The 24,285-nt window shown below is 43.0% G+C and overlaps 1 pseudogene; it reads right to left on the bottom strand.

The window, feature by feature from the left end:
• Positions 1-3,838: 3,838 nt before the first annotated feature.
• The window catches only part of LOC139413829 (LHFPL tetraspan subfamily member 3 protein-like), a 32,469-nt pseudogene continuing 12,022 nt past the window's right edge, over positions 3,839-24,285 (bottom strand).

Genomic DNA, 24,285 nt, shown 5'->3' with positions numbered 1-24,285 from the left:
GAGAGAGGAATAAGGAAGTAACAGGAATGGATCTGGTATGAAATAAGGATAGAGAGAGAGAGAGGAATAAGGAAGTAACAGGAATGGATCTGGTATGAAATAAGGGTAGAGAGAGAGAGGAATAAGGAAGTAACAGGAATGGATCTGGTATGAAATAAGGCTAGAGAGAGAGAGAGGAATAAGGAAGTAACAGGAATGGATCTGGTATGAAATAAGGGTAGAGAGAGAGAGAAGAATAAGGAAGTAACAGGAATGGATCTGGTATGAATTAAGGGTAGAGAGAGAGAGAGGAATAAGGAAGTAACAGGAATGGATCTGGTATGAAATAAGGATAGAGAGAGAGAGAGGAATAAGGAAGTAACAGGAATGGATCTGGTATGAAATAAGGGTAGAGAGAGAGAGAGGAATAAGGAAGTAACAGGAATGGATCTGGTATGAAATAAGGGTAGAGAGAGAGAGAGGAATAAGGAAGTAACAGGAATGGATCTGGTATGAAATAAGGATAGAGAGAGAGAGAGGAATAAGGAAGTAACAGGAATGGATCCGGTATGAATTAAGGGTAGAGAGAGAGAGAGGAATAAGGAAGTAACAGGAATGGATCTGGTATAAAATAAGGGTAGAGAGAGAGAGGAATAAGGAAGTAACAGGAATGGATCTGGTATGAAATAAGGGTAGAGAGAGAGAGAGGAATAAGGAAGTAACAGGAATGGATCTGGTATGAAATAAGGGTAGAGAGAGAGAGAGGAATAAGGAAGTAACAGGAATGGATCTGGTATGAAATAAGGATAGAGAGAGAGAGAGGAATAAGGAAGTAACAGGAATGGATCTGGTATGAAATAAGGCTAGAGAGAGAGAGAGGAATAAGGAAGTAACAGGAATGGATCAGGTATGAAATAAGGGTAGAGAGAGAGAGGAATAAGGAAGTAACAGGAATGGATCAGGTATGAAATAAGGGTAGAGAGAGAGAGAGGAATAAGGAAGTAACAGGAATGGATCTGGTATGAAATAAGGCTAGAGAGAGAGAGAGGAATAAGGAAGTAACAGGAATGGATCTGGTATGAAATAAGGATAGAGAGAGAGAGAGGAATAAGGAAGTAACAGGAATGGATCAGGTATGAAATAAGGGTAGAGAGAGAGAGAGGAATAAGGAAGTAACAGGAATGGATTTGGTATGAAATAAGGCTAGAGAGAGAGAGAGGAATAAGGAAGTAACAGGAATGGATCTGGTATGAAATAAGGCTAGAGAGAGAGAGAGGAATAAGGAAGTAACAGGAATGGATCTGGTATGAAATAAGGGTAGAGAGAGAGAGAGGAATAAGGAAGTAACAGGAATGGATCTGGTATGAAATAAGGCTAGAGAGAGAGAGAGGAATAAGGAAGTAACAGGAATGGATCTGGTATGAAATAAGGGTAGAGAGAGAGAGAGGAATAAGGAAGTAACAGGAATGGATCTGGTATGAAATAAGGGTAGAGAGAGAGAGAGGAATAAGGAAGTAACAGGAATGGATCTGGTAGGAAATAAGGGTAGAGAGAGAGAGAGGAATAAGGAAGTAACAGGAATGGATCTGGTATGAAATAAGGATAGAGAGAGAGAGAGGAATAAGGAAGTAACAGGAATGGATCTGGTATGAAATAAGGGTAGAGAGAGAGAGAGGAATAAGGAAGTAACAGGAATGGATCAGGTATGAAATAAGGGTAGAGAGAGAGAGAGGAATAAGGAAGTAACAGGAATGGATCTGGTATGAAATAAGGCTAGAGAGAGAGAGGAATAAGGAAGTAACAGGAATGGATCTGGTATGAAATAAGGGTAGAGAGAGAGAGAGGAATAAGGAAGTAACAGGAATGGATCTGGTATGAAATAAGGGTAGAGAGAGAGAGAGGAATAAGGAAGTAACAGGAATGGATCTGGTATGAATTAAGGGTAGAGAGAGAGAGAGGAATAAGGAAGTAACAGGAATGGATCTGGTATGAATTAAGGGTAGAGAGGGAGAGGGGAATAAGGTTATTAGATCGACTCCCAGAGCTGACAAGGTAAAACTCTGTCGTTCTACCCCTGAACAAGGCAGTTAACCCACTGTTCCTAGGTCGTCATTGTAAATAAGAATTTGTTCTTAACTGACATGCATAGTTAAATATTGTTAAAATAAAAAAATACAGCGGATATGATATGTCTTGGTGGATTTGAAGGGATACGCATGAAACATGAGTCACTGTTAGTAACTGAGGTGTGGAATATGAAAGAAACTTAAAAACAAAGAAACATACAAATGTAATGTCATTTAAAGGTCACAGCTGAGTACATTTTCTCTGACATTTCAGACCAAATAGCTAGAAACAACATTTCATTATGTTTTTGTATGGGACCATCTTGTATATAACTTTTGTTATGTTTGATATTTATACCGGTATATTGAGTAGGATTCAGCACTACGGCAGTAATAACCAGTCACTACGACAGTAATAACCAGTCACTACGGCAGTAATAACCAGTCACTACAACAGTAATAACCAGTCACTACGGCAGTAATAACCAGTCACTACGACATTAATAACCAGTCACTACGGCAGTAATAACCAGTCACTACGGCAGTAATAACCAGTCACTACGGCAGTAATAACCAGTCACTACGGCAGTAATAACCAGTCACTACGACAGTAATAACCAGTCACTACGACAGTAATAACCAGTCACTACGGCAGTAATAACCAGTCACTACGGCAGTAATAACCAGTCACTACGACAGTAATAACCAGTCACTACGGCAGTAATAACCAGTCACTACGGCAGTAATAACCAGTCACTACGACAGTAATAACCAGTCACTACGGCAGTAATAACCAGTCACTACGGCAGTAATAACCAGTCACTACGGCAGTAATAACCGGTCACTACGGCAGTAATAACCAGTCACTACGGCAGTAATAACCAGTCACTACGACAGTAATAACCAGTCACTACGGCAGTAATAACCAGTCACTACGGCAGTAATAACCAGTCACTACGACAGTAATAACCCAGCACTACGGCAGTAATAACCAGTCACTGCGCTACAGCACATAATAAAATCTGATGTGCCTCAGAACATGCATCTGGTCACCTTGTTTACATGCAATTGTCTTTTTGCCTGGTTATAAAAATAGTGTTTACATAAAAGAATATGCATGTGCTTGACTTGTTTTGTCCTCAACGCTTTGCAGAAAACACACAAAGAAACCAAGCTGACGTTTTCAAACGAACAGCCATTAACATTCCATACAAAACAGCTACATTGCTTAATGAGCAAAGTAATGAGTCAATTAATTAAACCCACATTGCGTGTCACACCCTGCCCTAACTCCACATCGTTAGTCCGCTTGGACCTGAGACTACATGAACTTCCTGTTTGTGACTCAGTGTGCCTGGCGGTGGATAATAACAGCTGTAGCACTTTGCCGTGATGAATCTTCCTCTACGCTATTTTAATGAAAATCAGATTATGCCAAAAGTGACTCCAACAGGGACGGGGCTGAGAGTTAATAGGTGGAGGGGAGGTAGGAGAAAAAGGGCATAGTGTTATTAATCTGTTCAGAAGCCCAGCTCCACCTCCTCCGCCCGAACAGGTGTCACATTTGGCTAGGCCAGGACGGCTGTGGTGCAGACCGAATTAAGTCATCACATTCCTCCCCCACGTTGGAAACAAATGGCGGAGTGCAGAGGCACCAACTGGAACATAACCAACCCCCCCCCCCCCCTGTCCATATTAGGAAGAGGATATGAACAGAGTGGTATCTAGATGTCAATTTTCTGTCTGTATTTTTCGACGTGCTAATTGAGGAGTTGGCTTTTAATATGAAAGCATCACGAGCAGGAACCATATGAGGAGAGTGGTCGAGGGAGGGAGGAAGCAAAACACCAGTATTACTCATTACAGAAGCGAGCAGATCAAAACATCTGAAACAGCAACAAACAGGTTCCTGGTGCATGCTAGGGTTCGTTACATGCACATTGGTTGATTGAGTGGTCATATTCCCCATCATATTGATTAAATGGGGGAAGCTGATTGGTCTTACTCTGTCCATCTTGAGGGTGGAGCCAAGGTGGAGATGCTGGAGGGGAGGAAGGTAGTATTAGCCCTGTGCATCATCACGACAACAATAGGTACAGCTATTGTCTACCACACCCGATTACTTCTGTCACCTGACTAGCATCTATAGCACTAAACACACATACAGTGGGGCAAAAAAGTATTTAGTCAGCCACCAATTGTGCAAGTTCTCTCACTTAAAAATATGAGAGGCCTGTAATTTTCATCATAGGTACACTTCAACTATAACACACAAAATGAGAAAAAAAATCCAGAAAATCACATTGTAGGATTTTTTATGAATTTATTTGCAAATTATGGTGGAAAATAAGTATTTGGTCAATAACAAAAGTTTGTCAATACTTTTTTATATACCCTTTGTTGGCAATGACAGAAGTCAAACGTTTTCTGTAAGTCTTCACAAGGTTTTCACACACTGTTGCTGGTATTTTGGCCCATTCCTCCATGCAGATCTCCTCTAGAGCAGGGATGTTTTGGGGCTGTTGCTGGGCAACACAGACTTTCAACTCCCTCCAAAGATTTTCTATGGGGTTGAGATCTGGAGACTGGCTAGGCCACTCCAGGACCTTGAAATGCTTCTTATGAAGCCACTCCTTCATTGCCCGGGCGGTGTGTTTGGGATCATTGTCATGCTGAAAGACCCAGCCACGTTTAATCTTCAATGCCCTTGCTGATGGAAGGAGGTTTTCACTCAAAATCTCATGATACATGGCCCCATTCATTCTTTCCTTTACACGGATCAGTCGTCCTGGTCCCTTTGCAGAAAAACAGCCCCAAAGCATGCTGTTTCCACCCCCATGCTTCACAGTAGGTATGGTGTTCTTTGGATGCAACTCAGCATTCTTTGTCCTCCAAACACGACGAGTTGAGTTTTTACCAAAAAGTTATATTTTGGTTTCATCTGACCATATGACATTCTCCCAATCTTCTTCTGGATCATCCAAATGCTCTCTACCAAACTTCAGACGGGCCTGAACATGTACTGGCTTAAGCAGGGGGACACGTCTGGCACTGCAGGATTTGAGTCCCTGGCGGCGTAGTGTGTTACTGATGGTAGGCTTTGTTACTTTGGTCCCAGCTCTCTGCAGGTCATTCACTAGGTCCCCCCGTGTGGTTCCCGGGATTTTTGCTCACCGTTCTTGTGATCTTGCGTGGAGCCCCAGATCAAGGGAGATTATCAGTGGTCTTGTATGTCTTACATTTCCTAATAATTGCTCCCACAGTTGATTTCTTCAAACCAAGCTGCTTACCTATTGCAGATTCAGTCTTCCCAGCCTGCAATTTTGTTTCTGGTGTCCTTTGACAGCTCTTTGGTCTTGGCCATAGTGGAGTTTGGAGTGTGACTGTTTGAGGTTGTGGACAGGTGTCTTTTATACTGATAACAAGTTCAAACGGGTGCTATTAATTAATACAGGTAACGAGTGGAGGACAGAGTAGCCTTTTAAAGAAGAAGTTACAGGTCTGTGAGAGCCAGAAATCTTGTTTGTTTGTAGGTGACCAAACACTTATTTTCCACCATAATTTGCAAATAAATTCATAAAAAATCCTACGTTGTGATTTTCTGGATTTTTTTTCTCATTTTGTCTGTCATAGTTGAAGTGTACCTATGATGAAAATTACAGGCCTCTCTCATCTTTTTAAGTGGGAGAACTTGCACAATTGGTGGCTGACTAAATACTTATTTGCCCCACTGTACATATTTCTAGTCCACTATTATGGAGAAGAGGTGCAAAAAACATAGCCAACCAGTGCCTAGTCCAATTTAGTAGCTTGATTTTATTGGATGATTTATGGGACAAAACTAGCCTATCTATATCCTCTATGATAGTTCAAGTTCTTACTGCGGTCTTGAGTCAAAATGACATGGGTCAGTCCACACATTAACCCAGCGTTTTCCAAACTCGGTCCTCGGGACCCCAAGGATGCACCTTTTGGTTTTTGCCCTAACAATACAAGGCTGATTGAAATGATCAAAGCTGGATGATTAGATTATTATTTGAATCCGCTGTGTAGTATTGGGGTAAAAAAAACAAAAAACGTGCACACCTTGGGGTACAGAGGACCGAGTTTGGGAAACCACCTTTTGGAGTGATGTATAGCATCCAAATTAGGAAGTTGTCAGATCTCAGACAAAACACCCTATTACGACTTCCTAATATGGATATTGTACTGCTGACTAAAATGCATTACAAAAATGATCCAAAATCTCTTTGTGGAGTAGTGTCGTCAACTCACTACAGTATATTAGATACCAGCCCTCTGTCTCTCTCCATATCGTAGGCTGATTCTATCATCACTTTCACCATCTGACGAGGACGGTTGTCTCATTCTACGTGCAAATAAAAAGGCCTTAAGCTTTCACTGAAGCATTTTTATCGACTGAAGTCAACGTTTTCAAGGTAGAAAATCTACTGTGGGCAAGGAGTTCATTTTTGCACTCGTCTAATAGAAAACCTTACTCTGATGTTACTGTCTCTCCTTGAACAACGATGACCTTCCCTCCTTTTCATCCTTAACCAAGAAAGAGCCTTTTTTCCAGATCCAGATACCCTAACATTAAGTATTCACATATTCAAACACAATTCCTTGTCATTGTGAGACAAAACGACATAAGCAGGGAATTTTTTCCCAGCACATTAAAAGTTCCTTTTCTGTGGAATACAAAGTGGTGGACACGTTTCTCCCCTTGAGCATCACTACTAGTGCTTTTAACACTTCATTTTTCATGGGCCCCGGTGCTACTGCTCACAGCTTACATATTTGTGTTTATGAGAGCTTGTTAATGGGACTCCGCTCGAAAATAGGCTAGCATTTTCCTCTCCCTTTCTCTTTCTCAATTTAAGCATCTTTATTGGCATGGGAAGCATATGTTTACATTGCCAAAGCAAGTGAAATAGATAATAAAAATGAACATTACACTCACAAAAGTTCCAAAGGAATAGACACATTTCAAATGTCATATTATGTATATATACAGTGTTGTAACGATGTGCAAGTAGTTAAAGTACAAAGGGGAAAATAAATTAACATATTATGGGTTGTATTTACAATGGTGTTTGTTCTTCACTGGGTGCCCTTTTCTTGTGGCAACAGGACACAAATATTGCTACTGTGATTATACCTCATTCCTGTGGGAGTGCATCCTGCCCCAGGATCTACTCTTCTCGCTAATCCACCTGGTCAGCAGAGGTCACTGTACACACCACATACACGACCACACAGCACAGATACCTTACAATCACAACACACCACAGAGCACAAACAGTCAACAGCTGTTTGACTTACCCTGGACACTGCGAAATCTGTGAAGACAGAAGGAGAACTGTTTTGAGTCAACCTTCTTCAGTAGGATTGATATTGATGTGAATGGGAGTGGGGGATGATTTTTGACTGAGAATTTTTTTTCTAATTTTGTCTTTTTTGGGGTGAATTTCATAATATGGTCATACATACAGAAAACCATAACCTTTAACCCTTATCAAGACAACCCCCTTTTACAACAAACATACAGAGATACTGATTAAATAGAAAATAGTAGAACACTGATAGAAAAGGAGATGAGAGAGGCTGAAGGGAGGAAGACTGTTGCAGACCACTGATCCCTTATACACTGAATAGACTACTACAATGCTCTACTTTCCGGCTACCCGGATAAAGCACTAAATAAACTTCAGTTAGTGCTAAATACGGCTGCTAGAATCCTGACTAGAACCAAAACATTTGATCATATTGCTCCAGTGCTAGCCTCTCTACACTGGCTTCCTGTCAAAGCAAGGGCTGATTTCAAGGTTTTACTGCTAACCTACAAAGCATAACATGGGCTTGCTCCTACCTATCTCTCTGATTTGGTCCTGCCGTACATACCTACACGTACGCTACGGTCACAAGACGCAGGCCTCCTAATTGTCCCTAGAATTTCTAAGCAAACAGCTGGAGGCAGGGCTTTCTCCTATAGAGCTCCATTTTTATGGAACGGTCTGCCTACCCATGTCAGAGACGCAAACTCGGTCTCAACCTTTAAGTCTCTACTGAAGACTCATCTCTTCAGTGGGTCATATGATTGAGTGTAGTCTGGCCCAGGAGTGGGAAGGTGAACGGAATGGCTCTGGAGCAACGAACCGCCCTTGCTGTCTCTGCCTGGCCGGTTCCCCTCTTTCCACTGGGATTCTCTGCCTCTAACCCTATTACAGGGGCTGAGTCACTGGCTTACTGGGGCTCTCTCATGCCGTCCCTGGAGGGGGTGCGTCACCTGAGTGGGTTGATTCACTGATGTGGTCATCCTGTCTGGGTTGGCCCCCCGCTTGGGTTGTGCCGTGGCGGAGGTCTTTGTCGGCTATACTCAGCCTTGTCTCAGGATGGTAAGTTGGTGGTTGAAGATATCCCTCTAGTGGTGTGGGGGCTGTGCTTTGGCAAAGTGGGTGGGGTTATATCCTTCCTGTTTGGCCCTGTCCAGGGGTGTCCTCGGATGGGGCCACAGTGTCTCCTGACCCCTCCTGTCTCAGCCTCCAGTATTTATGCTGCAGTAGTTTATGTGTCGGGGGGCTAGGGTCAGTTTGTTATATCTGGAGTACTTCTCCTGTCCTATTCGGTGTCCTGTGTGAATCTAAGTGTGCGTTCTCTAATTCTCTCCTTCTCTCTTTCTTTCTCTCTCTCGGAGGACCTGAGCCCTAGGACCATGCCCCAGGAATACCTGACATGATGACTCCTTGCTGTCCCCAGTCCACCTGACCGTGCTGCTGCTCCAGTTTAAACTGTTCTGCCTTATTATTATTATTCGACCATGCTGGTCATTTATGAACATTTGAACATCTTGGCCATGTTCTGTTATAATCTCCACCCGGCACAGCCAGAAGAGGACTGGCCATCCCACATATGCTCTCTCTAATTCTCTCTTTCTTTCTCTCTCTCGGAGGACCTGAGCCCTAGGACCATGCCCCAGGAATACCTGACATGATGACTCCTTGCTGTCCCCAGTCCACCTGACCGTGCTGCTGCTCCAGTTTCAACTGTTCTGCCTGTTCATGCTGGTCATTTATGAACATTTGAACATCTTGGCCATGTTCTGTTATAATCTCCACCCGGCACAGCCAGAAGAGGACTGGCCACCCCACATAGCCTGGTTCCTCTCTAGGTTTCTTCCTAGGTTTTGGCCTTTCTAGGGAGTTTTTCCTAGCCACCGTGCTTCTACACCTGCATTGCTTGCTGTTTGGGGTTTTAGGCTGGGTTTCTGTACAGCACTTTGAGATATCAGCTGATGTACGAAGGGCTATATAAATAAATTTGATTTGATTTGATTTGAATTGAATATACCAAATATTATGAACACTTGCTGTTTCCATGACATAGACTGACCAGGTGAATCCAGGTGATCCCTTATTGATGTCACTTGTTAAATCCACTTCAATCAGTGTAGATGAAGGGGAGGAGACAGGTTAAAGAAGGATTTTTAAGCCTTGAGACAATTGAGACATTGATTGTGTATGTGTGCCATTCAGAGGGTGAATGGGCAAGACAAAATATTTAAGTTCCTTTAAACGAGGTATGGTAGTAGGTGCCAGGCACACATACACAATCCAAGAGCAATGTCAAGAACTGCAACGTTGCTGGGTTTTTCACACTCAACAGTTTCCCATGTGTATCAAGAATATGCTGTTACTTTTTATTATTACTTTTTATTTTAGTCTACTTGGTAAATATTTTCTTCTTCTTGAACTGCACTGCTGGTTAAGGGCTTGTAAATAAGCATTACACGGTAAGGTCGACACTTGTTGTATTTGGCGCATGTGACAAATAAAGTTTGATTTGAATGGTCCACCACCCAACGGACATCCAGCCAACTTGACAAAACTGTGGGAAGCATTGGAGTCAACATGGGCCAGCATCCCTGTGGAATGCTTTCGACACCTTGTAGAATCCATGCCCTGACGAGTTGAGGCTGTTTGGTATACTCAGTGTAGACTAAATGTTGTTGACATAAGCACAGGGGGCAGACTTTGCTATGTTTCAGGGAGTTTGGGTTTAAACAGACCCTCAACAGCATTTTGAAACAGGCGCCCAAATCGCTAAGTCCGCCCCTGCATATGCATTTATTACTGTTTATGTTCATACAGAGCTTAAACATGTTTGGTAATCTGTATGTAGAGTCCTTCCTTATACTAAATAATGTCTGAATGTAGGCCACAGACACCACATCACAGTTCTGTTCAAACAGTTCTGTGTCTACTTATGCACAAGCCCAGTGTCAAATTGAGAGTAGTTCAATATGATAATAATAATGGGAGGAAATCCAATTTTGCAAAGAAAAGTATACATCATGGTATAAAGTGCCTTCAAAAAGTATTCATACCCTTTGATATATTCCACATTTTGTTGTGTTACAGCCTGAATTCAAAATGGATTCAATTGTTTTTTTCTCAAACCATCTACACACAATACCCCATAATAACAAAGTGAAAACATGTTTTTAGATATTTTTGCTAATTTATTGAAAATTAAATACAAAATATCTAATTTACATAAGCATTCACACTCCTGAGTCAACACTTTGTAGAAGCACCTTTGGCAGCGATTACAGCTGTGAGTCTTTCTGGGTAAATCTCTTAGAGCTTTCCACACCTGGATTATGCAGCATTTGCCTGTTATTCTTTTTAAAAATTCTTCAAGCTCTGTCAAATTGGTTGTTGATCATTGCTAGACAATCATTTGCTGTTAAAATACAATACTAATAGTTATACTTAACTGGAACAAACTGATTGAAGCAAGATGCTTTTTGAGGCAAACACACTCACACAGTTCTGGGTTGCTCATCTACAGCAGGAAGTGGTCTCTTACCTGTGTCACGGCTTCTATAAGTAGTGGGTGGAGGAGTCAGGCACAGAGAGAAGGGTAGTTCACAAGATGTGGATCTTTATTTTCCAAGAACCCAGAGAGACGGTCACGCCACACACACAACGGCGCGTAAAGACCCAGTCCAAACAAGCAGGACGAAACTGATCGGAAAAATGAATACCACAAAATAATCACACACCATAAACAGAAAAACAAGCCTGCACAAAAGCTGGCGGGCCTACTGGGTTTAAATAGCCCACAACCAAAACACGAAACAGTTGCAACCAATTAAAACACAACTAAATGAAACAGAAAAGGGGATCGGTGGCAGCTAGTAGGCCGAGCGCCGCCCGAACAGGAAGAGGCACCAATTTTCGGCAGGATTCATGACAACCTGACTGAGAAAGCAGGAGATGTTCTGGTCCAGTTTGGCACCACATACCTATGTGAGTCAGGGTTCTCAACTCTGACATACTTAGAAAACAAGAACAGAAACAGTTTCAAGGCTGAGCATGATGTCAGTGTTGTACTGTCAAAAACAGAGCCCAGAATAGACATGTTGCTGTTAAAATACAATACATATTTTTTTATTCTGAACTGGAATAAACTGATTGATTACATCACACAGATATAGACCAGAAAATGACTGTTTGTGTGTTTTCTGATCTATATCTGTGTGATGTGATCAATCAGTTAATTCCAGTTCAGAATAAAACATATGTATTGTATTTTAACAGCAACAGTTCCAACCTAGACTTTCTTTCAACAATAATTTCTACAGTAAGATGTACAGTAGGCCTGATCATTTTTCATCTGTACTGTTACTTAGGGTTGCACTATCAAAAAGCCTGTGTGTGTGTTCTGTTATTCATCTGTGTGATGTGATCAATCCGTTTATTCCAGTTCAGAATGAAAATGATTTATTGCATTTTAACAGCAACAGTTCCAACCTAGACATATATGTAAGTGTTTTAATGGGGGAAAATAAACATTCATAGATATTTATATGGATATTTAAATTAATTTGCTTTTGTCTATATTGCATTTGTTTTAGGCACAAGGGCAATGAAATGTACCGATATTTATGTATAGTTGCATATTTTCCTAAGCTTGGGTCCCAGGAAAACACAGCAATTCTCATTTGGGTCCCAGGCTGAAAAAATGTAAGAACCCCATGTTTTAGTGCCTTGTTGCAAACAGGTGCATGTTTTGGAATATTTGTTATTCTGTACAGGCTTCCTTCTTTTACATCTATCAATTCGGTTAATGTGGAGTAACAACAATGCAGTTGATCCATCCTCAGTTTTCTCCTATCACACCCATTAAACTCATAACTGCTTTAAAGTCACCATTGGCCTCATGGGGAAATCCCTGAGTGGGTTCCTTCCTGTCTGGCAACCGAGGACACCGATATCTTTGTAGTGACTGGGTGTATTGATACACCATCCAAAGTGTAATTAATAACTTTGCCATGCTCAAAGTTGATATTCAATGTCTGCTTTCTTTATTTTTACCCATCTACCTATAGGTGTCCTTCTTTGTGAGGTATTGGAAAACTTCCCTGGTATTGTAATTTAATCTGTGTTTGAAATTCTCTGCTCAACTGAGGGACCTTACAGATAATTGTATGTGTGGGGTACAGAGATGAGGTAGTCATTAAAAAAATCATGTTAAGCACTATTAGTGCATACAGAATGAGTCCATGCAACTTACTACGTGACTTGTTAAGCACATTTTTACTCCTGAACTTATTTAGGCTTGTCATAACCAAGGGGTTGAATACTTATTGACTGAAGACATTTTAGCTTTTCATTTTGTATTAATTTGTAAACATTTCAAAAATATAATTCCACTTTGACATTATGGGCTATTGTGTGTAGGCCAGTGACCCAAAAAATCGAGTTGTAATCCATTTTAAATTAAAGCTGTAACACAACAAAATGTTGAAAAAGTGAATGAACTGTATTTCACTGCTATCGCTGGTTAAACCAATTGTTTATCCCCAAGGGTTGTTGAGTGAGACTATTCCTCTTGGCTGGCTCAAATAGGTTTTGTCCAAATTCTGGCCTCCCGCGGTGAGAACCTCTAGGAGGTCTGGTGTGGGAAACGGGAGGGAAACGCTCAGAATATTGTGGCTGGAAAATATCCCTCGCAATCCATCGGACACACAAACATGTCCACATCTGCTCGTTGATGCGCCATTGTATCTAATTCAAACAAAAATATAATTTAGGCAACTTTTTCATGTATATTTGTTTTCAAATTGCATTCCAGGGTGTCATATTTTCAAGACCGAGAAAATACCAAGTGTTCATGTCGCAAAGAAACGAGCCATGATGCTGTGAATTAATCTATTTTATCTGATCAATTTATGTCAAGGTATTCCAACATTTCTCTGCCTCTGGTCTTGTGGGTTGGTTTAATTACCCTGCAAATGAACACTAGCAGTGAACATGTGTCGGCACTAGTTAGCCATGATGCTAATGGCTCCCTGTCTCCGGCTAGTGTAAAGGGTTGCGCAGATCGAATCTGGTATCAGAGAACTGGCCATCACCCTAAAGATATCTTCTTTAAATACTCTGACAGTAGTAGTTCCTGCTTCCGAGCCGGCCTGTCAGAGTAGAGATCAAGTGTGGTTTAAACTTACTCAACCTATGTTGATTGTTGGCGCCCGAACTGGTCCCAGCCTCCAGGCGCTCCCATTGGCAGGTGTAGTTGTTGCTGGGCAGAATATCTATGCGCTCATACCCTAAATACCGTTATCTCACATCTGGTTCTTGTTACTGCTAAGTTTGAGTTCTAACAAAAGACAGTCTGTTTTAACTGCCTACGTGTTGTACATGTCTCCCACAACTACAGATGCCTCAACACCAACCTCCACAACCACACTGCAACCCCCCTACCTCATCTTGTGCAAGCCCAGACGCACCCTTCCACATCCTTTACCCCCCCTTGAACCAGATGAAACAAAATTAGCATCCAGTGGATGGATGATGGGGAGAGAGAAAGATTAATCGAGGGGGAATGATCGGAGGAATATGAGAGAGAGAGAGAGAGGAATATGAGAGAGAGAGAGAGAGGGAGGAATATGAGAGAGAGAGAGAGAGGGAGGAATATGAGAGAGAGAGAGAGAGAGAGAGAGGAATATGAGAGAGAGAGAGAGAGAGAGAGAGAGAGAGAGAGAGAGAGAGAGAGAGAGAGAGAGAGGGAGGAATATGAGAGAGAGAGAGAGGAATTTGAGAGAGAGAGAGAGAGAGAGAGAGGGGGGGGGGAATATAAGAGAGAGAGAGGGAGGAATATGAGAGAGAGAGAGAGGAATATGAGAGAGAGAGAGAGAGAGAGAAGCCTCCTGCTGGATTAAGACACTTAACCATGGAAACATATTAGAGGGCTATGACGGGGTGTTGCTGCACAGTCGATAGCGTGCGGGGGGGGGGGTTATTAGACATTTTTCTTAATGCAGTTTGACACACTGTCTTCTCCTGCCTCTGATCATGCTGCAACATCCCTCATCACGATGCCACCAATGTTTTTGGTAAATCGTAAAAAATATACTGATGCACCAAATGTAGATAGAGCAACGTTGCCTCGTTATTCAACTCTAGAACACGGAAATATTTCATAGACAAAGGTTTTGTAAAGGGAACAGTGAGTAGATTATTAAAAACCTGGATGATGTAATGCACCCGACATCACAATGCATTTCACAGAAACTGAAATGCAATATAAAATATGTATGAACATGTGTCTGTCCCCTTGGTACACAAAGACTTTAAGCATCACCATTTTCAAGTCCAACAAGCAGGAAAACCAGCCCTGGCTGTGCAATCTACAAGAAAAACAGTCCTGACCTGGGATAGGGTTCCCCCTGCGGTGATGCATTGGCTTTCCTCATGTAACAGGCATGAGCTCTCATGTCATTGTGGTAGCTGTGGTTAGTCGTTTTCATTTTGAAATAGTTTTGGATAGCTAGCCTTTGAGCTGAGCTAGCTACATGGTGGCTTGTTTGTGCCAAAAGTTTTACTCAAAACATTGAAACTTGATTTTCAATGCAATAATAAAAAAGAACAGGGCTGCTTTTGAAATGTAATTAAAACATAACTACATAGCACTTTGTAAACCCAGTACATTGCTTGATATATGAAAACAATTAGCATTAGCCACTGGTGTCTCAATATATAGAAATAATAAAAAATAATATACTGTCATGAAACAGCAGGGAGCAGGTCACAAACCCTCGACCTTCTAGCCCAAGGTCCGACAGTGCCGCAGAAGCATGCTCGTGCGGCAGAGTCGATTTCCGCGCTTATAAACCCAGGGTCGTTACAATACAGTATATGCCATTCAGTAGACGTTCTTATCCAAAGCAATTTACAGTTATGCATGCATTTTTTTAATAACCTAGCCCATCTGGTCAATACCTTAATTTTACAATCCTGCTGCCAAAATGTGGTAACAAATAGGAATTTTGACGCATAATTCAAAGAAAAGCTGTTAGCCTAGATTAGCATTAACCTAGCTGTTAGTCTAGATTAGCATTATCCTAGTTGTTAGCCTGGATTAGCATTATCCCATTTGTTAGCCTAGACTAGCATTTGGCTAACTGTTAGCGTAGATTAGCATTAGCCTAGCTATTAGCCTATAATAGCATTAGTCTAGCGGTTAGCTTAGAATCCTTAGCGCCTCACCTTTCTGTTCTACTTTGAGCTGCTCCTCCAGCTGGAAGTCATTCTGCCGGTTGCCCAAAACGAAGGCCAGGAAGGAGAGGATGAGGGCGTCCATGATGCCAACGACGGCCAGCATGTAGGCCCAGCGCACGGAGCAGTTTCCCAGCGTGTACTTCCCTGTCTTTTCGCCACACATGTCGCGTACCACCTCCGCATCCCAGCCATCCGGGAAGATCATACAGCCCAGGAGCAAACACACAGCTATGGGGAGAGAGGAGTTCTAGTTTAACGACCACACTGCTGCTGTATGTTTTAGCGTACTTGAGACAGGGTGAAGTACGCTATACATACAAAAGTATGTGGACACATCTTCAAATTAGTGGATTCGGCTGTTTCAGACACACCCATTGCTGACAAGTGTATAAAATTGAGGACACAGCCATACGATTGTTTATCCCATGTGTAACTCTGTGCTGTTTTTGTCGCACTGCTTTGCTTTATCTTGGCCAGGTCGCAGTTGTGAATGAGAACTTGTTCTCAACTGGCCTACCTGGTTAATGCTGCAGTAGTTTATGTGTCGGGGGGCTAGGGTCAGTTTGTTAAATCTGGAGTACTTCTCCTGTCTTATCCGGTGTCCTGTGTGAATTTAAGTAGGCTCTCTCTAATTCTCTTTCTCTCTTTCTTTCTCTCTCTCGGAGGACCTGAGCCCTAGGACCATGCCTCAGGACTCCCGGGAATGATGACTCCTTGCTGTCCCCAGTCCACCTGGCCGTGCTGCTGCTCCACTTTCAACTGTTCTGCCTGCGGCTATGGAACCCTGACCTGTTCACCGGACGTGCTACCTGTCCCAGACCTGCTGTTTTCAACTCTCTAGAGACAGCAGGAGCGGTAGAGATACACTCAATGATCGGCTATGAAAAGCCAACTGACATTTACTCCTGAGGTGCTGACTTGTTGCACCCTCGACAACTACTGTGATTATTAGCCATGTTCTGTTATAATCTCCACCCGGCACAGCCAGAAGAGGACTGGCCACCCCTCATAGCCTGGTTCCTCTCTAGGTTTCTTCCTAGGATTTGGCCTTTCTAGGTAGTTTTTCCTAGCCACCATGCTTCTACACCTGCATTGCTTGCTGATGGGGTTTTAGGCTGGGTTTCTGTACAGCACTTTGAGATATCAGCTGATGTAAGAAGGGCTATATAAATACATTTGATTTGATACTTGCCCCAATGCATAGTTCCAACTGTAAAGTTTGGTGGAGGAGGAATAATGGTCTGGGGCTGTTTTTCATGTTTTGGACTAGGCCTCTTAGTTCCTGAGAAGGGAAATCTTAATGCTACAGCATACAATGACATTCTAACCGATTCCGTGCTTCCAGCCTGTTTCAGCATGACAATGCCCCCGTGCACAACGCAAAGTTCAAACAGAAATGGTTTGTCGAGATCGGTTTGAGAAAGCCCTCACCTCAACTCCATCGAACACCGTTGGGATGAATTGGAACGCCGACTGCGAGCCAGGCCTAATTGCCCAACAACAATGCCTGACCTCACTAATGCTCTTGTTGCTGAATGGAAGCATGTCCCCACAGCAATGTTCCAACATCTAGTAGAAAGCCTTCCCAGAAGAGTGGAGGCTGTTATAGCAGCAAGGGGGGACCAACTCCATATTAATGCCCATGATTTTGGAATGAGATGTTCGACAAGCAGGTGTCCACATAATTTTGTTCATGTGTAGTTTTGGGGAAGTGGGAAATATTATGAAGTGTACAGATTTAGAGGGGGGTGAGGAGGATAAATGAAGTGTACACTAGAGAGGGGGAAAGGAGGTAGATTCAGGGGGTATGGAATGGGGGAGTAGTATAGGGGGGACAGCGCACGGGAACGGTGTTGTGTTGGGAGGGTTAGGTGAGATTTAGGCAACAACATTTTGGGAGTAAGGAAAGAGTACAAAATAAGGGGACATGGAGCAAAATGGAAAGCGATGGAAATAAATCAAGTTTTTTTTAAATGTGACACTGCATTTCACATCGTAAGTCAACCCTCATTGTCAATGGAACCGCTTCGCAAGCATCCCTTCTGCCTTGCTCTTACACTCAACCAAAGCTGAGCCAGAGGGAGAGAGAAAATATTAATAACGAAAACAGCAGGAAGAGGAAATTTTCATCCAAGGCTCAGTGGAGAACACTGACGTTGCAGCTGAGCCCAGTGAAAAAGCCCCCCAGATAAAGAGGTGTGCGTCTGTCCTTTGCCACAACACACAGTCATTTATTATACGGTTCAAGCTGCCTCTGTATGTTTTAGCGTACTTTGCTTGAGGCAGGGGCACTATATATGGATTCCTGCGGCCAAAGGGATCAACTTGAAGCAGAGATACACTGCTGCACTTGCACTGTTTGTGGAACGTGAAACCGGTGTGAAATGGCTAGCTAGTTAGTGGTGTGCGCTAGTAGTGTTTCAATCGGTGACATCACTCGCTCTGAGACCTTGAAATGCTTGTTTCCTTAGCTCTGTAAGGACCGAGGCTTTTTTTTGAGCGATAGGTAAAGATGCTTTGTGGCTGACTGTTGTCGATGTATGCAGAGGGTCCCTGGTTCAAGGCGAGGAGAAGGATGGAATCAAGACTGTTACATTTGATACTGTTGACCCGGATCACTCAGTTGGGCTTTTTCATTCAATAGGGGTTTCAGTACATTTATCAAAAGCCATCCCTTTAAATACGGTGTACCTTTAAGTTAGAATTTTGTCGTCAGACTAGAATATATTGAGAGAACAGGTTCAGAATATTAGGGATCAATGAAATAAAGACATCTAAATATATGCATCTAAATAAATAAAGACATCTAAATATACGAGCGCCGATCTACGGGCGCCGTACTACGGGCGCCGATCTACCAGTGCCTATCTATGCTGTGGAGGTAGAAGGTCCTTTGATCCACTGCTGTCACACACACTCACACACCGAGGAGGAGAGGAGGCAGAGCGCTTTTTTTATTATTGATAATGAAGAAGAGGGAGAGAAAAAGATGGTGAGAGGAAGGGAAGGTGGGAGGGATGGAGGGAGGGTATGTGGGAGGGAGTGAAGTTGGGGGAATGGATGGAGGGAGGGAGGGAGGGAGTGAAGGTGGGGGAATGGATGGAGGGAGGGAGGGAGGGTATGTGGGAGGGAGTGAAGGTGGGGGAATGGATGGAGGGAGGGAGGGAGGGTATGTGGGAGGGAGTGAAGGTGGGGGAATGGATGGAGGGAGGGAAGTGGAGGAACAGAGGGAGGGAGGGAAGGTGGAGAAATAGAGGGATGATGGGAGGGAGGGATGGAGGGAGAATGCCAGAGTGAAAGAAAGCCTCAAAGGAGTAGGAAAGAAAGGGAGGATGAAAAAATGATTGGCATAGAAAGGATACAGTCAGAAAGGAGAGCGAAAATGTGGAGAAGAACCCCAAAAAAGAGAGGGGAAAGAGATGGAACAATTGTGAGAAAAATAAGATAGAAGGATATTTAGGGCGTCTGATATGAAGAAAGACTGATATTGATTCAGATTCATCGTTACTATGACCCCCCCCCCCCTCCTTTCCTCTCTCCCCAACCTCATATACTGTACCTCCCTGAAATTGATTCATAACACTGTGTCCTATGGGCATCTGTCCCCTTTGTCTGGAGCAGGATTTACAACTGTTCTTCGGTCACATAACAAGGAGAACTGGCCCTCGTCTATCACTGCTTTCATTTAGCCACACACACACACACACACACACACACACACACACACACACAAACTCACACATGCACAACAGACACATGCAAACATAAGTGTACTGTAGAAACACACACACACATACACACAAAATCGAATAATTAAACACTAGATACACAACAGCAAACACCTTTATTTTTCTGGTCTGATTAGCATTTTAATGACTGAGTTTCAATTAAAACCACCATCGTAACGGGTTGCTTCCTCACGCACTATTCATCATGCCCTGGGGAGCCACTTCATCTCTTTCTCTCTCTCTTGTTCTTTGTTTGTTTGTTTCTTTCTCTCGCTACACTAACCACAATGTATTCCACTTTGGTGAACACAAATAAAATGTTTATTTCAGTGTAGACTAATAATAATAATAAACTAATAACCGATAATATCCTCTAGACTCAGGCATAACATTTTAGAAGTTATATTAGTTCATTAGATCACGCTGGAATGGAGTACTAGTAACGTTATATTACTTCATTAGATCACACTGGAATGGAGTACTAGTAACGTTATATTACTTCATTAGATCACACTGGAATGGAGTACTAGTAACGTTATATTACTTCATTAGATCACACTGGAATGGAGTACTATTAACGTTATATTACTTCATTAGATCACACTGGAATGGAGTACTAGTAACGTTATATTACTTCATTAGATCACACTGGAATGGAGTACTATTAACGTTATATTACTTCATTAGATCACACTGGAATGGAGTACTAGTAACGTTATATTACTTCATTAGATCACGATAATGGGCTACAACAAAATGTGTCCTGTTGGGGGTAGTGGAGGACCAGAGTTGGGAAACAACGGTCTACAGGCCAGATGCAAACCAAGACCTCACACTACAGATGGGTCCCCAAAACGTGTTGTTTTATTGGGCCGTTCCTCCTGATTAACTCCCTCCTTCTGATTCAATCTGAAGGAAGGAGAACTCTTTGCATGAGGGAACTCTGGGCTTGTACTCATAAAGCGTCTCAGGGTAGGAGTGCTAATCTAGGATCAGGTGTTCCCTGTCCATACACATTAATCAAATCAAATCAAAGTTTATTTGTCACATGAAGAAATACAAAATAATAAGAAAACAGAAAAATGACAGTGAAAATAACAGTAGCGGGGCTATATACAGGTGGTACCGGTACAGAGTCAATGTGCGGGGGCACTGGTTAGTCGGGCTAATTGAGGTAATATGTACATGAATGTATAGTTAAAGTGACCATGCATAGATGATAAACAGAGAGTAGCAGCAGCGTAAAAGAGGAGGATGGTGGGTGGGGGAGGGGAGGGGTTGGGCGGGAGTGACGGGGCACAATGCATAGTCCGGGTAGCCATTTGATTACTTGTTCAGGAGGCATGGCTTGGTGGTAAAAACGGTTGAGAAACCTTTTGGTCCTAGACTTGGTGCTCCGGTACCGCTTGCCATGCGGTAGCAGAGAGAACAGTCTATGACTGAGGTGGCTGGGGTCTTGGACCATTTTTAGGGCCTTCCTCTGACACCGCCTGGTATAGAGGTCCTGGATGGCAGTCAGCTTAGCCTCAGTGATGTATTGGGCCGTACGCACTACCGTCTTGCGGTCGGAGGCCGAGCAGTTGCTGTACCAGGCAGTGATGTAACCAGTCAGGTTATGCTCTCGATGTTCCAGCTGTAGAACCTTTTGAGGATCTTAGGACCCATGAAAATCTTTTTAGTTTCCTGATTGGGAATAGGTTTTGTCGTGCCCTCTACACGACTGTCTTGGTGTGTTTGGACCATTCTTGTTTGTTCTTAATGTGGACAAAAAGGAGCTTTGAATCTCTCAACCTGCTCCACTATAACCCCGTCGATGAGAATGGGGGCGTGCTCGGTCCTCCTTTTCCTGTAGTCCACAATCATCTCCTTTGTCTTGATTACGTTGAGGGATAGGTTGTTATTCTGGCACCACCCGGCCAGGTCTCTGACCTCCTCCCTATAGGCTGCCTTATCGTTGTCGGTGATCAGGCCTTCCACTGTCGTGCCCTGCCATGCAGTCGTGGATGAACAGGTAGTACAGGAGGGGACTGAGCACGCACCCCTGAGGGGCTCCAGTGTTGAGGATCAGCATGGCAGATGTATTGCTGCCTACCCTCACCACCTGGGGGCTGCCCGTCAGGAAGTCCAGGATCCAGTTGCAGAGGGGGGTGTTTAGTCCCAGGATCCATAGCTTAGTGATGAGCTTTGAGGGCACTATGGTGTTGAACGCTGAGCTGTAGTCAGTGAATAGCATTCTCACATAGGTGTTCCTTTTGTCCAGGTGGGAAAGGGCAGTGTGGAGTGCAGTAGAGATGTCATCATCTGTGGATCTGTTTGAGCGGTATGCAAATTGGAGTGGGTCTAGGGTTTCTGGGATAATGGTGTTAATGTGAGCCATTACCAGCCTTTCAAAGCACTTCATGGCTACGGGCGTGAGTGCTACGGGTCTGTAGTCATTTAGGCAGGTTACCTTAGTGCTCTTGGGCACAGGGACTATGGTGGTCTGCTTGAAGCATGTTGGAATTACAGACTCAATCAGGGATATGTTGAAAATGTCAGTGAAGACAACTGCCAGTTGTCCTGATAATCCGTCTGGCCCAGCAGCCTTGTGAATGTTGATCTGTTTAAAGGTCTTACTCACGTCGGCTACGGAGAGCATGATCACACAGTTGTCCGGAACAGCTGGTCCTCTCATGCATGCCTCAGTGTTTCTTGCCTCGAAGCGAGCATAGAAGTGATTTAGCTCGTCTGGTAGGCTCGTGTCACTGGGCAGCTCGCGGCTGTGCTTCCCTTTGTAGGCTGCAATAGTTTGCAGGCCCTGCCACATCCGACGAGCGTCGAAGCCGGTGTAGTACGATTCAATCTTAGCCCTGTATTGGCACTTTGCCTGTTTGATGGTTAGTCTGAGGGCATAGCAGGATTTCATATAAGGTATTGTCCCGCACCTTGAAAACGGCAGCTCTCCCTTTAGCTCAGTGCGAATGTTACCTGTAATCTATGGCTTCTGGTTGGGGTATGTACGTACAGTCACTGTGGGGACAACGTCCTAGATGCACTTATTGATAAAGCCAGTGACTGATGTGGTGTACTCCTCAATGCCATTGGAAGGAATATGTTCTGGAATCCCAGAACATATTTCAGTCTGTGATAGCAAAACAGTCCTGTAGTTTAGCATCTGCTTCATCTGACCACTTTTTAATAGACCGAGTCACTGGTACTTCCTGATTTAGTTTTTCCTTGTAAGAAGGAATCAGGAGCATATAATTATGGTCAGATATGCCAAATGGAGGGCGAGGGAGAGCTTTGTACACGTCTCTGTGTGTGGAGTAAAGGGGATCTAGAATTATTTTCCCTCTGGTTGCGCATTTAACATGCTGATAGAAATTTGGTAAAATTGCATTAAAGTCCTGACCTCTAGGAGCGCCATCTCTGGGTGAGCGGTTTCCTGTTTTCTTATTTCCTTATACAGGTGACTCAGTGTGGTCTTAGTGCCAGCGTCTGTGGTAGTAAATAAACAGCCACAATTTTTTTTAATGAAAATTCTCTTGGTAAGTAGTGTGGTCTATAGCTTATCATGAGACTTTACTACAGTCGAGCAAAATCTAGAGACTTCCTTAGATTTCGTGCATCAGCTTTTGTTTACAAATATACACAGCCCGCCTGTATTACCAGAGTGTGCTGTTCTATCTAGCCGGTGCAGCGTATATCCCGCCAGCTGAATGTTATTCATGTCATCATTCAGCCACGATTCGGTGAAACATAAGATGTTATAGTTTTTGATGTCCCGTTGGTAGGATATACGTGAACGTACCTCGTCTAATTTCTTGTCCACTGATTGTACGTTGGCAAGTGATATTGATGGTAAGGGCAGATTTCCCAGTAGCCGTCGGAGGATGTTTACGAGGCTCCCCGCCCTGTGTCCTCTGAACCTGTGTCTCTTTTTCTTGCTAATGACGGGGATTTCGGCCTTGTTGGGTGTCTGAAGTACATCCTGTGCTTCCTGCTTTTTGAAGAAAACATCTTTGTCTAATCCGAGGTGAGTGATCGCTGTCCTGATTTCCAGAAGCAATTTTTTGCCGAAAGATACGGTGGCAGAAACATTATGTACAAAATAAGTTACAAATATCACGAAAAAAGACACATAATAGCACAATTAGTCACCCGTAAAATGGCTGCCATTTCTTCCGGCACCATCTTCTTTAGTCAATAATCATAATGAATTGATTATGATTATTCATTATGATCTAAAAACGTATTGTAGATCAGCACTCCTACACTTAATGAATATGGCCCTGGACTTTAGACAATTAATTTAGGCTTGAATTCTAACTTGAGATCTGTGCTCTAATCTCGAGTTTTCACTTAATTCTTCCATTGACATCAACGTATGATTTACCTGATCAAATTCCTCCCCACTCCTGTTACTCTGTGTTCTGATTGGCTGCCTTCTGATTGTGGCTGGCAGACACAGGTGAACAAGATTTAGACTTAATGATTAATTGACAATTATTTATTGTTCTGTTCTGTCTGCAGGGAGACAGTGCCCTGATGTAACACTAGTGCCACCTCCATCACTCCTGTCCTGCTCCTGGGCTTTGCTCAAACGTAGTGCACTATGTAGAAAATAGGGTTCAATTTGGGACTCAGACAAACTCTTTCTCATGCAGAACTGCGGCAGCTCCCAATTAAAAGGACAAGGGGATACACCCACAAGAAGTGCACTGTGGATGTACACCAAGATTATAGCTAAGTAGTGACCAACTGAGAGCGGTCTATTATTAAATACAGATCTACTTCTATGCTTTTTCTAGCTTTGCGCTTTGGGCTTTTGAGCAGCTTGAATTATTTTGTGAGAAAAATACTTTATTGGGGATTTATTTGATTTGGGGACAATTACAATTACTAAACAACAAAAGAGGTTTATTTTTTTTATTTTACCAGGCAAGTCAGTTAAGAACAAATTCT

The sequence above is a fragment of the Oncorhynchus clarkii genome, chromosome 7 (assembly GCF_045791955.1).
Source record: "Oncorhynchus clarkii lewisi isolate Uvic-CL-2024 chromosome 7, UVic_Ocla_1.0, whole genome shotgun sequence".
In the NCBI taxonomy this organism is placed as follows: Eukaryota; Metazoa; Chordata; class Actinopteri; order Salmoniformes; family Salmonidae; genus Oncorhynchus; species Oncorhynchus clarkii.
Note: the sequence above shows the minus strand (reverse complement) of the source record. Positions and strands in the feature narration are given on the sequence as shown.